This window comes from Eretmochelys imbricata, chromosome 10 (genome assembly GCF_965152235.1).
Source record: "Eretmochelys imbricata isolate rEreImb1 chromosome 10, rEreImb1.hap1, whole genome shotgun sequence".
In the NCBI taxonomy this organism is placed as follows: Eukaryota; Metazoa; Chordata; order Testudines; family Cheloniidae; genus Eretmochelys; species Eretmochelys imbricata.
The window spans coordinates 63,860,184-63,876,855 of record NC_135581.1 but is presented as its reverse complement, the minus strand read 5'-3'; positions in this window follow the sequence as shown (position 1 = coordinate 63,876,855).

The window sequence follows — 16,672 nt, the reverse complement described above, 5'->3', positions numbered from 1 at the left end:
AAACTAATACTGAGTTATAAAAATTCAAACTAAAAGCAATATCCCCTCTGGCGCAGGCCCCTTATGTCTCCAGAAAATGTACAGGTGTAAGCGCATTAGCGAGTCACAAATGTTGATGTGGTGATACTTACTGCAGAGAAATAATTCAGAATCTGTGATAGAATCATAGAATATCAGGGTTGGAAGGGACCTCAGGAGGTCATCTAGTCCAACCCCCTGCTCAAAGCAGGACCAATCCCCAATTTTTGCCCCAGATCCCTAAATGGCCCCCTCAAGGATTGAACTCAAAACCCTGGGTTTAGCAGGCCAATGCTCAAACCACTGAGCTATCCCTCGAGTGACTAGATCAAAAGAAAGACTAGCAAAAATTAGACCAGCATACATTTAAATTGGATTAGGTTAGAAAGCAAAACAAGCCCTTTCTGCAAATACAGGCCATTAAACTTCCTTAATCAAAAGGGCAGAAACACGCAGCAGGAGATGAATTGTTCGTGAAACAGAAAGTTGGCCAAAATGTAAAAAAATTGTAAGACTACATTATACACTAAATACCAAGTGATTATGAAAATCAGCACAAGGGACAAACTCCAATTCCACAGTCAGGTAGCCTTGGAAGTGTGAAAGAAGAGGGCGCATCACTGAAGATTTATACAGATGAATAGACACTGTTGGTTTACAGGACAGATTTGTAAATTGGCCTGAGCAAAATGCACCCACAATTTTATACTCTCCTGACTCTGCATATGTGACTAGCTATGTGTGCATGTAAGCTCAATATCTGTCCAAAGTCTGCACCAAAGTATCTGTGCAACTAAAATCAACACATGGCAAAGTGTTTGTGCACCTCTGCATTCACAGACGTGTCAATTTGGCCCACAGCCTTACTAATCTCAGTAACATTTCATTGTAGGTCTTTGAAGTTGTTTTCTCTCTTGTATTTCTGTGTTTGTTCATTATAAAACCAATAAACTATCCAAACAAAACAAAACAAAAAAAAGGGGGGGGGGGAAGCAATTTTCTTTAGTCTCTGTGTTGTTTGACAGGAGTTTGCAACTAACATTGCTTTTGCTACCAATTCTGTCCTTTTCCCTTTGAGAAATACTCCCTGTTCTTCCTGTGCATTTTCAATTAAACTGAAATCAGCTGGGCTCATTTTTCTTTTTGTTTGGGCTATTTCCTCATTTGTGCATCAGCATCGCTGAGGCTGCTAGGCCAGTTCTGGGAACAGAATTTCTTCGCTTTGTAAATATGGCATGTGAATATAGTCTTTGTGAATTCTGTCAGATTGATTCTGCTGAAATCCTTTGTGTATGGAATCCACAGAACAGATAAAGCACAGGCAGCCACACTACACTCCCCCTCACACTGCTCTGCCAATATACCTCAATCCTGACCTAAAAGGTTAATTATCTAGGGTCCATTGAATTCTTCACCTGTCTGCTAAGAATGCAAGGGATGGTGTCAGTCATAATGGCGAAAACTGTCTACAGGGAAATTGACTGAGACCACCAATACTCATTTCACTTAGGCCACTCAGTAACAATCAGCTGATAACTTTTAGTCACTGCTGACCTGGGCTGGAACTGAATAGGCTACTGCTCTAAATCCCATAACAAATCTACTCCTCTTGTACATTTAGTAATTTCCTTGGGCTCCCTAGTCAGGATGTACAGAACCAACACGAATCTTGTAAATCCTGTACAAAGGATTTACTGGACATTTTAAAATTAGTAATAAGAAAAAAAATCACTTGCCAAGAGAAGTGCTTTTTAAAAACAGTTATTTAGAATGTGGAAAACATAATACATCCATTCATAACTAGTTAAAGAGTTGCCACATGCTATGCCCAGCCTATGGGCTATTTTCAGGAATAACAGTAGGGGAAAATATATCAAGGGCTAAGAAGACTTACCAGTTGGAAGCAAGGGAGATGTACCAATGAGCAGCCAACTACCTAATGACCCCTCTAGGGCTGCAGCTGCATTTCTCTGCCAAATTTAAAGCTACCACGCAAAAGAATGCTGGGATAGATTTCCTACTGTAAGTGAATGGTCTTACACTGAGGAGTTTCAACCATGATCAGACATTTCTCTCAAAAAGTGCTCCTAGGATCTCCTATGTTTTGGAGACTCGGGTATGGCACACCACTGTTTTCTGAGCTGGGTGTTGGAATTGTTGTGTCTTCCTGTTTGCCTTTGACATTCTGTTTCTGTGAGAAGAGTTAAGTGGCTTCAAGTGCCCCAAATCACAGGCTAGGCTTGTGTGAATGCACACTGATGGGGTGCCAACACCCTCACAACTACCCCCCTGCAAAAACCACTCAAAAATCACAGGCGGAAGGTGAGCATAGGGCCTAACACGTCAGAGCCCTAATTGCCCATGAGGAAGCAGAGGAAAGGCAGGAAAATGTCCCTTCTCCTCCTCTGTGCTAGCTAGTCAGGGAGGGTGAAGCACCCTGCACCCCCTTCCCTCTCCCTCTCTCTTTCCTGCAAATACAATCCCCCTCCCCAGCAGTCCAGGGATTACGGGGAAAATGTGCATGCCCTGAGGATGGTGGAATGTGCTCCCCTTCATGGGGCCCAGGCACAGTCCCTCCTGGGGTGGAATTGATCCACCCTACCATAAGCCTGCGCCTTCAAGGGATAATGTAAGCTTTAGAGGCCAAAGTATCACAATTACCAGATTCATAATTACCAAGTCTAAACAAATGGGAGGGAAAGAAGTAGGGGAAATTATAGAATGGGAGGTGAATCAGGCCAATAGACTGGGTCACTCATTTAAGATAAAGAGCATGAGCTTTTCCTGTGATAGGTGGGGAACACAGTCATATACCCACTCAAACCTAGTCTTCAGCCCTTGTTCTTGGTGATTTGGATTTCAAGTGGAAAATGCAAGGTTTTTTTTAAAAAGATCATTGGCCAAAAGCAGCCAATTGTTGAGAGAAAACTTTTGAAACTTGGAATGGGACTAATGAGATGGATAACTGCTGTAGCTCCATCTTTACAGATTCATTTAGAATGTACAGAGATGAAATGAGGATCAAAAGTTACATTGCTTTTACATTTTTACTGAGAGGCCAACAAATTGCCATATTCATCCAATTCAACACAGCAAATGACAGCAAAAGTCAAGGGCCCTTCCTCACCTGGAGTAAATCAGCATTGGTTCACAGAGTGACGTATATATTAGTATAGTATAATTGTACCTCGACTTCATTGGAGCTACATCAGTTGAGGATCTGGTCGAGAGAAAGGAGGAGAATATAAGCCATGTACAAACAGATGAGATGTAGCCATCAGTCAGGCAATATCAAGAAAAATAGTTTGCACTGAAAATATTGGAAAGAATAGAACTTGGTAGAAAAACTACCCTGTGTATTGGCCAAGAATGCATTAAAGACAATAAATTTACCCTAGAATTATGTTCAGTTTATTTACAAATAGACCTGAATCCTACCAAACTTGACAATATTGGGACAGATTCTGCTACTGATGTTGAACAGAAGCCTACTCCACAAGTTTTACCACTGAAATCAAAGGAACCACTTTGTGGATTATGGTACTATTCATTGTGGGTAAAGGTATCATTAACTGCCCCATTCTTACTACCTTGATTTGTAGTTGCCAAGGCTTCTGATAAATTTTCTTCTTTTCCTGCACCACATAGCAGCAACACTAATATCACTGGAAGAAGCTGATTCAGGGTTTGGATAAGCATCTAAATGTTCAGAGCAATATTTTGACCCTATCCAAACCTTTCGGGTCTTCAGTACTAGGATAGACCTAATGCAAAAGCATCCTATTTCACTGTATTTTGTCCATTTCTGTTCCCAGGCAGAATGAGAAAGTGCAGATACATGCAAAAAACATTTATTTTTAGCAAGGATTCTTAAGGTTCTTTATTCAGAAAAGCTCCCACAGTTGGACCTGGGATTGATCCACATCCTTGTCCAACATTTCCCCTCCCAAAGCTGTTGATTTGTTTTTGTCTGTTTGCTCACATGTAAAATACCTGAGGCCAAATGTATTGTTGCCAGCAGAGTTATTATCAGTCATGTTTATTACAACAGAGCCTAGGGTCCAACAGAGAAAGGAGACCCATTCTACTATGTCTATTCTAAACACAGAATAAGCATCAGTCCCTGCCCTGAATGGCTTACAATCTAAGTAGCCAAGACAGACAAAAGGAAGAAGGAAGAGGTAGAACACACAAGAAAAGTAAACAACATGATGGCAACAGATGTCATGTCAGCTCCATGATTTGTTTGATTATTTAAGCCCTTACAGTGGGGTTATGTTAGGGGGGGATTAGCTAGACAGAGATCTAGCTAGACATCATCAATGTCTATTGGTCCCTGCTTAAACTGCCACTGCAGCTGACATACTGGCTTCAGTCTCTAGCTAGTTTCTCTCTGCAGGTTCTTGGAGAGGTTGACCTATGGCTCCTATTGCCCCATGGGGGTGGTCACCCCTGCGCAGTTCTGGGTTTAGGGGTGTGAGGGAGGAAGGGTGGCCCTGACTGGACCCCATTTTACCTCCCGCTTTACCTGCTGAACTGCTTTCTACAGCTGCTGTGCCAAGCTCCCAATTAGAAATTCTCAGTATAGGCAGTAGTAGTTTACTTATAAAATTACCAGCACAACTGGTCACTCCATGTACTTCGCTCTCTTCTCAGATCTCTGTGCCACATTTTAAAATGTAGAGGCAAAGGTCCATTGCACTCCCTATTTGCAAATGCAAACCCATCTATTTTGCCCATGCACCCAATCCAGTGCACATTGACACCAAAGGAAAGACTCCTAATTACTTCATTGGGCTTTGGTTCAGGCTTATGAACTGAAAATTCCATGCACAATTATCTGTAAGTGCAAACAGCTGATTTGCACATGTAATTAATCAATTAGCTCATTCAAATGGAGTTGTCCTATTGCATATATCTTCTGTTCATACCCTAGCCTCTACAGTTTTGCTTATATTCTAGTTTATTATTATATAGAGACTCTCTCTTATACAAAAACATGCAGTGGAATGCCTATTGATATATTGTTTTAGTTATTTTTGCTCGCAGGCTTGTTTTGTTGCATTCAATGTGTTTCAAATCTGTTTTGTGATTATAAACCACTGGTTTCTCAGGACTAAAAATGGAAACATATTTGGCCTTACAGGTCAATGAGAAAGTTTAAAACCAGTTGATTAACATATAGCTAAGACAAACAATGTTTTGGCCAGTGCAGGATACAAAATTACACACTCTTAGTTGTTTAAAAGAAGATCAATGACAGGCCGGCATAGGGATTTAGTGAGAGAGAGAAAATAAAGGACAGCAATGAAATGGAGATGCCGGGGAAGAATCAAGAAAAAGAGAGAGGCAAAAAGTAAATGGTGGGGACTAGAGAGCAAAGAATTTTAAAGACAGAGGAAGCATAGAAAAATAGGAGGAAGATGAGGGAAGAGAAGTTTAGGGGGAGGGTACAAAGAAAAGAGATTGAGAATGACAAGAAATTAAGACAACGTATTCATTTAAACAATGCACTCCTCCTCTTTCATGAAACAGTTAATATCCATTAACTGCTACATTTGTTTGGCTTTGAAATCTAGGAGCTCTTGGACTTGAACTCCAGGCACGCTGTGGTGTTGTAAGTGGAGGCTTCAGTGAAGTATAGGCCTGAGACACTGAAAAAAGTACTTTGGGACCAACTTTTATTGCTCTTACACTGTTATACCTCTATTGGCATCAACAGCTTTGATCCTGGACTGCAATGCTATGAGTGGATGGAGAGTGCTGCCCTCTGGCTTTGATCGGTGCCATTGTTTTACACCTCAGCGTTTGTTTTTACAGAACAGCATTTGCCTGAAGAGAGAACGGTAACAGTGGCACCAGCACTAGAGAGTCTTTGGTTTCTATAGGAGCCAGCAGATTGAGCTGTGGAGCAACGACAGGCTCTGGGGAGACCATTAGTCTAGAAAATGTGGTGGTCATGTAGCCATATGTGCTTGATCCTGTACCACTGAGGTCAGTGGCAGTTTGTCAATTGAGTCTGTTAGGGTCAGAATCTGGCCCTCTCTCCACCTGAAGGGAGAGTTCAGAGTGGTGGGTGAATGTGTGTTCCTGTTGGAGAGGTTCAAGCCCCACTGAAGTTTGAGGACTTGAGAGGGAGCCTTGTCAAATGTCTGACAACCTCACAAAATGGGCTCCAGTTTTGTGAAATCTCACACTACATGAAAAGGAGAAAAACCTTCCCTGGCTGACGAGGGGTGGGAGGAAGGATCTGTGGAAATGCCCTGCCCATTGGTCTACAGGGGCCAGCCTGGCTAAAGAAGGGGGACAATCTGAGAGGCTGGGGGACTTCTCCTGGCAGCCCATCTAAGGGCACTCCTGCAAACGCATAACCCACCTCTCTGAGGTAGTGTTAGAGGGTTCTTCTGGCTCACCTTCACGTCTGGCAGCAGCACACGTGCATACAGCATGTGGGAGTGTAATGGGGCATTGACTGCAACAACTTGGACCCATAGCATCTCCCCAGAACTCACATTCACTCCAGATGAGTGTTGGGAGAGAAGAAGAAGGGTTCTGAGGTTAAAGCAATGGGCCAGGACTAAGGAGAGATGGGTTCTATTCCCAGGTCTGCTACACACCTATTATGTGACCTTCAGCAAGTAATTTCCCCTCTGTGTGCTCAGGTCCTCATCTGTAATAATGCACCCTTGCCTCATATTTTATCTATTGTTGATAGTAGCTCTTTAAGGCAGGGCCCATCTCTTACAATATGTTTCTACAATGAGGAGCTCAGCAGGGCCCTAATAATAGAGAACGTGCTTTTTCCCCAATCTCGGGGATTACAACTTCAGTAAAATGTGTCAGCCATTCCCTGTTTCTGAGATCAAGGTACTTTCATAAGTTGGAGATGAATCTCATCATTCACAAGTGGTAGAGAAAAACTTGAATGTGATGAGTCTATGCAGTCTGAGCTTAGGGGTAGGGCAACAGTTTAGAAATGAGATGGGTTCAGTTACTGAATCAAGTAGTGCTGATGGGTTATATTCTCAGGGCAGAAGTGTGATGCTCTGCTCTCTCTCCAGTTTGTCTCAAGTAGAAGACAAACTCTGCTACACATTAACCAAGTCTGTGAATTAATTTCATCCTCTTGGTCTGTGTAGAAATGTGCATGGGTAAATATTGTTCAAGACAGAGCTCTTTATCTTCGAAGTAGTAGAGCTGCTGTGATTTAACAAGCTTTTTTCTTTATTTTATGAATGTTGAATATAACTCCTTTGCAAATCTTTCATGTGTATTGTGTAAGTTATGTCAACCTCAGGCAGGCTCCAGAAATTTATGCACCCTCATTGTTCAATTATTTTTAATAGTTTTTAAATTGAATACAAACACCACCTCCATCAACAATGAGAAGGACCCTTTCTCTGCCCATCATATAAGTACATACGTTATGGTTATGGTCCTGCTTTCTGAAAGGCTAGGACTGAATAAAGTGGCATATGGAATTGGTAATGGGGCTTCTTATTTAATGAATGCCTAGTATTTCAGTAGAGGCAAACGGTTACCCCTTCTATATTTCAATCTATATGCTTATATTGAAACAAGCTGGATAGTTGTGGCTTTGGTATAGCTGGTTGGATCTTTTTCCTCTACTAATAAAATCTTTACACAAAGAAACAAGTATGTGCCGAAAGAGGATTCTGCTAATGCATATGTGAAGCCGAGGGGCCTAAGGCCACACTTGTTAAATTTACCAGCTGAAGCACATATGCTTCTTGTTCACCCTACCAAGCTAATGGTGATAGGAAAGGAGAGTGGTATTTTACTTATTCATTAACAGAAGTTACTGACCAGGGGCTTTCTGGTGAGTAGAGCTTTGCAAGGCCAAGTGGAACAGTCCTGATACTAGTGTATTATTGAAAGGAAAGCTGCCTTTCATGCAATCCTTAAAAACAGCATGCAAGAATGACATGAAAAGAACTATTTTTACATGATATAAGCCAAGGAATAATCTGTTCTTGATGTTAAAAGTGTATGTTTATGACCCAGAAATTTATGAACCATTAAAAATTAAACCTGACCAGTCATTTTAATTTCCTTCCTTAATTTCACTACCTGTAGATCCAAGAACCTGTAACCTTTGTTTGAGCACAGCAGAATCATCAGCCTCTGAAGTAATTAGACTGAATTTTCCACAGATGTCAGGAGGTATGTTTTTTCCTTGAATCATGAATAGTGAATAAGCACAGATACTTCCCTTCTGAACATTTTCATGCCAAATCATGTATTCATTTTGGGTGAATGCTGTGGAGTAAATTTATAACAGTCACTTAAATAAAAAATTGAACTTGCGTCTTCTGCATTCATGTCCCCTTTGCATTGGTTTTTCATGAATATTCTAGGGAATGATCTTGGTGGTAGGAATATTCACAAAACGGCAGTTTATCTGGGGATAAATGCAGCCCTAGCTGCAGCTGTAAAGCACTTCTTGCAAACAGAAACGAGACAGTACGTCTGCAAGAATGAGGAATGGCGTGTAGGGTAGTGGGGTTATGCAGACAGCACAGCTCAGTGATTAGCACAGAGCTCTGTTGCAGGCAGGCTCCCTCTGTGGCAGGTATTAGAGGATGGGAAGAGTAGAACCAAGTTCTGGACTCATGATTTGCCCAATTCAGTGACTATCAAAGAGTATTTGCTGGGGATCAATGTCTCCCCCTGTGGAGGCCTAGTACAGTACCTTGTGCACCATTTAAGTCTTCAAAATATGGCTTAAGTAGGATTAAATGTAGCCTGGTTGTGGCTATCAGCACAGGCATGAATTTCACCCAGAAATCAATGATCATGAATACTTGCTCCAGAAAGTTAATTGTAAAAAATATACACAATCAATCAGAGAAGACAAACAGTATTGTGACCATTGTGACGACCTGACGTTGAGTTAGTATTGGCTTAGGAATATCAAACACTCATTTCTGCCAAGAACCATTCATAGAAGTTGTGTGTAGAATAATGCAGAATAATAAATACATTGGAGGAAACTGCAGAAAATGTACAATGAAGAATGGTCAAATCAATCAAGTCAGTTATTCATTTATCTCTAATTACTAGTGTCATGCTTTGTGCCAGTTCTGATATCCATTCTTTTTAGTTTTGTAACAGTCACCATTGCTGAACTGAGGCATGACTATTCAATGTGGAGAGGATAGATGCAGAAAGATAAATCTCTCACAATTTCAATACCAGAGCATTCATTACTAAATTTTAGTATCATACCACATTCTTGACACTACATTCTAGACACATTTTTGCAATTCCATACAGTTTGGCTGTTCATATGCTCTGATTAAAGCAAAGGAACATCACTAGTATTGTGATGCAAGTGCTTTGGAGGACAGAATTAAAATTCAAAATCATCTGGACAAACTGGAGAAATGGTCTGAAGTAAACAGGATGAAACTCAATAAAGGACAAATGAAGAGTACTCCACTTAGGAAGGAACAATCAGTTGCACACATACAAAATGGAAAATGACTACCTAGGAAAAAGGAGTGGGAGTTGGAGTTCTGTTGGAGGAGAAGGGGTCCTATAAAAGGTAGCCAGCCAGCAGCACAGACGGCTGCCACGGCACAGGAGCCAGCAAACAGGGGAGTTTGTAAGGGGAGTTTGTAGTGCGGTGCTTGTTTGGGGTTTGTTTTTGCTGTGGGTGGTGGTGGTTTGGTGTGGTTTGTTTCCCAGATTAACAGGATTTAGGTGGGAAGGCTATGGCAGATTCAGAGGCAGCAGTGGGAGTGACTCATGTCATGGAAGACACAATGAAGATGACTGGATATGGAAGCTGCGGTATGTACATGATCCTGGAGGGGGTACCTGGTAAGAGTTTTGTCTGCGTGAAATGCTGGCTGATAGAGCTGATGGAGGAAAAGATCTGAGGTTTGGAGATGCAGGTGGAAAGTCTGGTTAAGTTTAGGAAGGGGTTTGAGCAGATTATGGAGCAAAGACATGAGGTATCTGAAAGGAAAAGCTCAGACTTGCAGATGGAAGCAGGACTGAGGAATTCTGAGGGGAGACTGGGTAAGGAAAGTGGTCAGTGGAAGCATGTGACTAAAAGAACCAGGCAGAGGAAGACAGGCTAGTGAAGGAGAAACAGAGCTCAAGAACAGGTCTGCAGAGTTGGAAAATGAAGAAGGGGCTCAGCAGGTAGTCACTGAAGGTGGAAGGGCAAGGAAGAAGAGAAGAGCAGCTAGTCCTATAGGAAAAGGGGAAGAGTCAATGGACACTACACCAAATATGAGCCCCAGGAGGATACAGGATGGGTTGAAGAGGATTACAAGGGAGAATAGGAATGGAAAGAACTTGCAGCCAGAGGGAACAGGGGATAGACTGGAGAACAGCACTGTCACCAGGAAAAGGCAGGTCTATGTGATCGGGGACTCTTTACTGAGAAGAATAGACAGGCCTGTAACCAGAGCTGATCCAGAGAATAGAAGGCTATGCTGTCTTCCAGGTGCTAAGATACGGGATGTAGACCTGAGGTTGAAAAGGATCCTGAAGGGAGCAGGAAAGAATCCCCTAATTATCCTTCATGTGGGAACAAATGATATGGCTAGATTCTCGCTGGAAAGTATTAAGGGACACTGTGCTAGGCTGGGGAAGATGCTTAAGGAAATCGAGGCTCAGCTGATCTTTAGTGGGATTCTGCCTGGAGAAGGGCAAAGTTGTGACAAGATTATGACTATCAACAGATGGCTTAGGCAGTGGTGCTATAAGGAGGGCTTTGGGATGTATGGCCACTGGGAGGCATCCATGGACAGAGGACAGTTCTCTCGGGACAGACTTCATCTGAGTAGGGAAGGAAATAGACTTCTAAGATGGAGGCTGGCACAACTGATTAAGAGAGCTTTAAACTAGGAATTTGGGGGAGATGGTTAGGAGATGTTCAAGTAATCTCCAAGCTGGATTTTAGCATTGAGAGGGAAGAAAATGAAGTAAGAAAGGATACAGCCGTGGGTAGGAGAATGTACATAAGGAGGAAGGGCAGTGTGAATACCAGTCTAATAGGTTATACTGACTGTAGAATGACCGTGCCTAATAGGGTACAGAATGTGAGCGAGGCCAAACAGCAAAAATTAAGATGTTTGTACACCAATGCGAGGACCCGAGGTAACAAAATGGAGGAACTAGAGCTACTGGTGCAGGAAGTGAAACCAGATATTATAGGGATAACAGAAACATGGTGGAATAGTAGTCATGACTGGACTACAGGTATTGAAGGGTATGTGCTGTTTAGGAAAGACCAAAATAAAGGTAAAGGTGGTGGAGTAGCATTGTATATCAATGATGAGGTAGAATGTAAAGAAATAAGTGACAGAATGGATAAGACAGAGTCCGTCTGGGCAAAAGTTACATTGGGGAAGAAAACTATTAGAGCCTCCCCTGGGATAGTGCTTTGGGTGTGCTATAGACCTCAGGGATCGGATATGGATAGAGCTCTTTTTAATGTTTTTAATGAAGTAAATACTAATGGAAACTGTGTGACCATGGGAGACTTTAACTTCCCAGATATAGACTGGAGGACAAGTGCTAGTAATAATAATAGGGCTCAGATTTTCCTAGATGCAATAGCTGATGGATTCCTTCATCAAGTAGTTGCTGAACCGACTAGAGGGGATGCCATGTTAGATTTGGTTTTGGTGAGTAGTGAGGACCTCATAGAAGAAATGGTTGTAGGGGATAATCTTGGTTCAAGTGATCATGAGCTAATTCAGTTCAAACTGAACGGAAGGATTAACAAAAATAAATCTGCAACTAGGGTTTTTGATTTCAAAAGGGCTGACTTTCAAAAATTAAGGAAATTAGTTAGGGAAGTGGATTGGACTGAAGAACTTATGGATCTAAAGGCAGAGGAGGCCTGGGATTACTTTAAACCAAAGCTGCAGAAGCTATGGGAAGCCTGCATCCCAAGAAAGGGGAAAAAATTCAGAGGCAGGAGGTGTAGACCAAGCATCTCAGAGAGGTGATTAAGAAAAAGCAGAAAGCATCCAGAGAATGGACGATGGGAGGGATCAGCAAGGAAAGCTACCTTATTGAGGTCAGAACAAGTGAGATAGGCTAAAAGTCAAGTAGAGTTGGACCTTGCAAAGGGAATTAAAACCAAAAGTAAAAGGTTCTATAGCCATATAAAGAAGGAAGAAGTGGGACCGCTAAACACTGAGGACGGAGTGGAGGTCAAGGATAATCTTGGCATGGCCCAATATCTAAATAAATACTTTGCCTCAGTCTTTAATAAGGCTAAAGAGGATCTTAGGGATAATGGTAGCATGACAAACGGGAATGAGGATATGGAAGTAGATATTACTATATCTGAGGTAGAAGCGAAACTCAAACAGCTTAATGGGACTAAATCGGGGGGGCCCAAATAATCTTCATCCAGGAATATTAAAGGAATTGGCACACGAAATTGCAAGCCCATTAGCAAGAATTTTTAATGAATCTGTAAACTCAGGGGTTGTACCATATGATTGGAGAATTGCTAATATAGTTCCTATTTTTAAGAAAGGGGGGAAAAAAAAGTGATCCGGGTAACTACAGGCCTGTTAGTTTGACATCTGTAGTATGCAAGGTCTTGGAAAAAAAATTTGAAGGAGAAAGTAGTTAAGGTCATTGAGGTCAATGGCAAATGGGACAAAGACAACATGGTTTTACAAAAGGTAGATTGTGCCAAACCAACCTGATCTCCTTCTTTGAGAAGGTAACAGATTTTTTTAGACAAAGGAAACGCAGTGGATCTAATTTACCTCCATTTCAGTAAGGTGTTTGATACTGTGCCACAGGTGGAATTATTAGTTAAATTGGAAAAGATGGGGATCAATATGAAAATTGAAAGGTGGATAAGGAATTGGTTAAAGGGGAGACTACAACGGGTCCTACTGAAAGGTGAACTGTCAGGCTGGAGGGAGGAGTTCCTCAAGGATCAGTTTTGGAACCAATCTTATTTAATCTTTTTATTACTGACCTCGGCACAAAAAGTGGGAGCGTGCCAATAAAGTTTGCGGATGATACAAAGCTGGAAGGTATTGCCAATTTAGAGAAGGACTGGGATATCATACAGGAGGATGTGGATGACCTTGTAAACTGTAATAGTAATAGGATGAAATTTAATAGTGAGAAGTGTAAGGTTATGCATTTAGGGATTAATAATATGAATTTTAGTTATAAGCTGGGGATGCATCAATTAGAAGTAACAAGGAGGAGAAAGACCTTGGCGTATTGGTTGATCATAGGATGACTATGAGCCGCCAATGTGATATGGCCGTGAAAAAAGCTAATGCGGCCTTGGAATGCATCAGGAGAGGTATTTCCAGTAGAGATAAGGAAGTTTTAGTACCGTTATACAAGGCACTGGTGAGACCTCACCTGGAATACTGTGTGCAGTTCTGGTCTCCCATGTTTAAGAAGAATGAATTCAAGCTGGAACAGGTACAGAGAAGGGCTACTAGGATGATCCGAGGAATGGAAAACTTATCTTATGAAAGGAGACTCAAGGAGCTTGGCTTGTTTAGCCTAACTAAAAGAAGGCTGAGGGGAGATAATGATTGCTCTCTATAAATATATCAGAGGGATAAATACCAGAGAGGGAGAGGAATTATTTAAGCTCAGTACCAATGTGGACACAAAAACAAATGGATATAAACTGGTCATTGGGAAGTTTAGACTTGAAATTAGACAAAGGTTTCTAACCATCGGAGTGAAGTTTTGGAATAGCCTTCCAAGGGAAGCAGTGGGGACAAAAGATCTATCTGGCTTTAAGATTAAACTCGATAAGTTTATGGAGGAGATGGTATGATGGGATAACATGATTTTGGTAATTAATTGATCTTTAAATATTCATGATAAATAGGCCTAATGGCCTGTGATGGGATGTTAGTTGGGGTGGGATCTGAGTTACTACAGAAAATTCTTTCCTGGGTATCTGGCTGGTGAATCTTTCCCATATGCTCAGGGTTTAGCTGATCACCATATTTGGGGTCGGGAAGGAATTTTCCTCCAGGGCAGATTGGAGGAGGCCCTGGAGGTTTTTCGCCTTCCTCTGTAGCATGGGGCACAGGTCACTTACTGGAGGATTCTCTGCTCCTTGAAGTCTTTAAACCGCAATTTTAGGACTTCAATAGTTCAGACACAGGAGAGAGGTTTTTCGCAGGAGTGGGTGGGTGAGATTCTGTGGCCTGTGTTGTGCAGGAGGTCGGACTAGATGATCATAATGGTCCCTTCTGACCTTAGTATCCAAGAATCTATGAATACCGTATGATTGAGAGCAGAAAATAAACTGGGAATAGGGCTCCCCATTAAAAATGTTTATTGCTAAGTATTCCTCCATCACTTTAAAATGTTCTGTGTGTACATTTAGCGGATACATTTATTTAAAAAAAAAGGTAGTTTCCTTACTATCCTCCATTCTTATTTAGGGAGCTAATAAAACTGATAGAGGCCCCAATTTAGGAAAACACTTAAGCATATGCTTAATGTTAAGCAAAATATATGCTTTTTAAGACAGAGCTATTCAGGATCAGTTATTCAGTGGCCTGATTTTCAGAGGGTGGTACTCAGCACTCTCTGAAAATCATGACTCTTAAGGTCCCAAGTTTGGCACCCCAAAAATGGAGGGCCCCCAAAAATCACTCATCACTTTTTTAAAACTTCACTATGAGCTCTTGTAGCTCATAACTAGTTGATGAACATGGCCCTTAAAGAACAGAAGATGTACAGTAAAAGCTTTTTCTCTGGCATGTTGGGGGAATGAGGGGGTGCCGGTAAGTGAAAAATTCCGGTTAACTAAGAGGGATGGAGTTTGCTTGCGGGGAGGGGTGCGGCAGGTGTGAGGTTGGGGTGCGGCCTCTGGGAGGGAGTTTGGTTGCAGGAGGGGGCGTGGGGCAGGGGGGCCCTGTCTGCAGGCACTGTTCCTGCAGCTCCCACTGGCCGCGGTTCCCGGCCAATGGGAGCTGTGGAGCCAGCACTGGGGTGAGGGCAGCATTCGCAGGGTCACCTAGCTACACTTCTGCCTGGGAGCTGCAGGGACTGGTTACCGCTTGCAGGGAGCTGCCTGAGGTGAGTGCCCCCCAGATCTGGCACCCCGCACCTCCTCCTGCACCCAAACTCTCTCCCGGAGCCTGCACCCCTGCGCCCCGACCCCCTGCACTCCAAGCCCCTTATGGCCGTTCCTCCACCTAGAAGCAGCATGGACATGGTGTTACTTCCAGGGAACCACATAGGGAGCCTGCCAGCCCCGTGCCAACTGAGCCATAAACCAGACTTCCTATGAATAGAGCTTTCTGGTTGGTACAGGGCCGGATAGCACAGCTTTTACTGTATTTGGTAATATACTGCCTTTTCTGACCTTGGTCATTACTTCAGTGTAAGGCTAGGGCTTGTCATGAATCATCCCTTTTGTTTTGCATGACACTTGGTGAACACTTGTGATTAGACTCAGTTTTCTTGTTTTCAGATCCTCCTGGCTTGCTCAGTGTTTCAGGTTCAAACACAATAGACCCAAACTGCAACATCCAGCTCTGAATCCAGAACTTTCCAAAGTTCACAGAAATGAAGTGGGATCATGGCTGGTACTTCTCTCATACAAGCCTAAAAACTGAATGTGAAATTCGGCCAGTGAGAAATATCTTTGGCTTCATAACAAATCCTGATGATTTGGCTATGAGATTGTTGGCTTTCATCAGTTTCACAACAAAATCTGCTTATTTTGGGTAAACATTTACGAAATCTTCCAAAAGCCAGACAGCAAAAAAAAATTTTGCAAAGCATTCATATGAACCTTTCACTGAACCTCGGTGAGTTCTGGGTTTTGTTTATGATTAGAGAGCTGAGCAAAACAAAGAGCCTATTCTTAATATAGCCATTTTCTTTTTTGCAATTTCGCCTTCCTTTCTGTGTTGGAATCTTGACTACAATTAATCTAGTTGCCTTTAGTAAGGATGGAAATAGGAGGATGAAATTCAGCTAAATATACAGAATACAAAGGAATTATTTCAGGTAGCAAAATATAAGATTATTAGAAAATACAGATAGTGTGATGCTAAATTGGCAAGATACATATATGAGCAATTTTGGATTAAGTATACAGGGAAATATGCCAAAAATATCTTAACCACCACCTTATATTCATTTACATTCCAAGGAAACACCACAGCATTTGGGTCAGAGGATTGTCAATAGAACAACAAGGGGAGCTGGTCAGGAATTTTTTGACAAAATGTTTTTTCATTAAAAATATAATAATTTGTCAAAAAATTCGCTGGGAAAGAGTTGGTTTTGACAAATTTCTCTACTCAGAATTGTTTTGAATGTTTCAAAATGGTCATAATTTACATTTGTCAAAATGGGCAAATTGCCAAAATGGACAAGAGTTTGCTGGTCCTGGCACATTTCCTGATGGACAGGTGTCCACATTGCAAAGACTACCATCACATTAATTGAAAGCATTGACTGATAGGGAAGCATTGACTGATATGGCAAGAACTGGAGGCATGAAGTTATCATCTCATCCAGATGAACCCAAACACTTTATTATTTGCATTACAGTAGCATGTATAGGGCCAGATCTTGCATCACTGAAGTCCAAGGGATCTTTACTCTTGATTTCAATTGGCACAGGATCAAGTCCATAGGC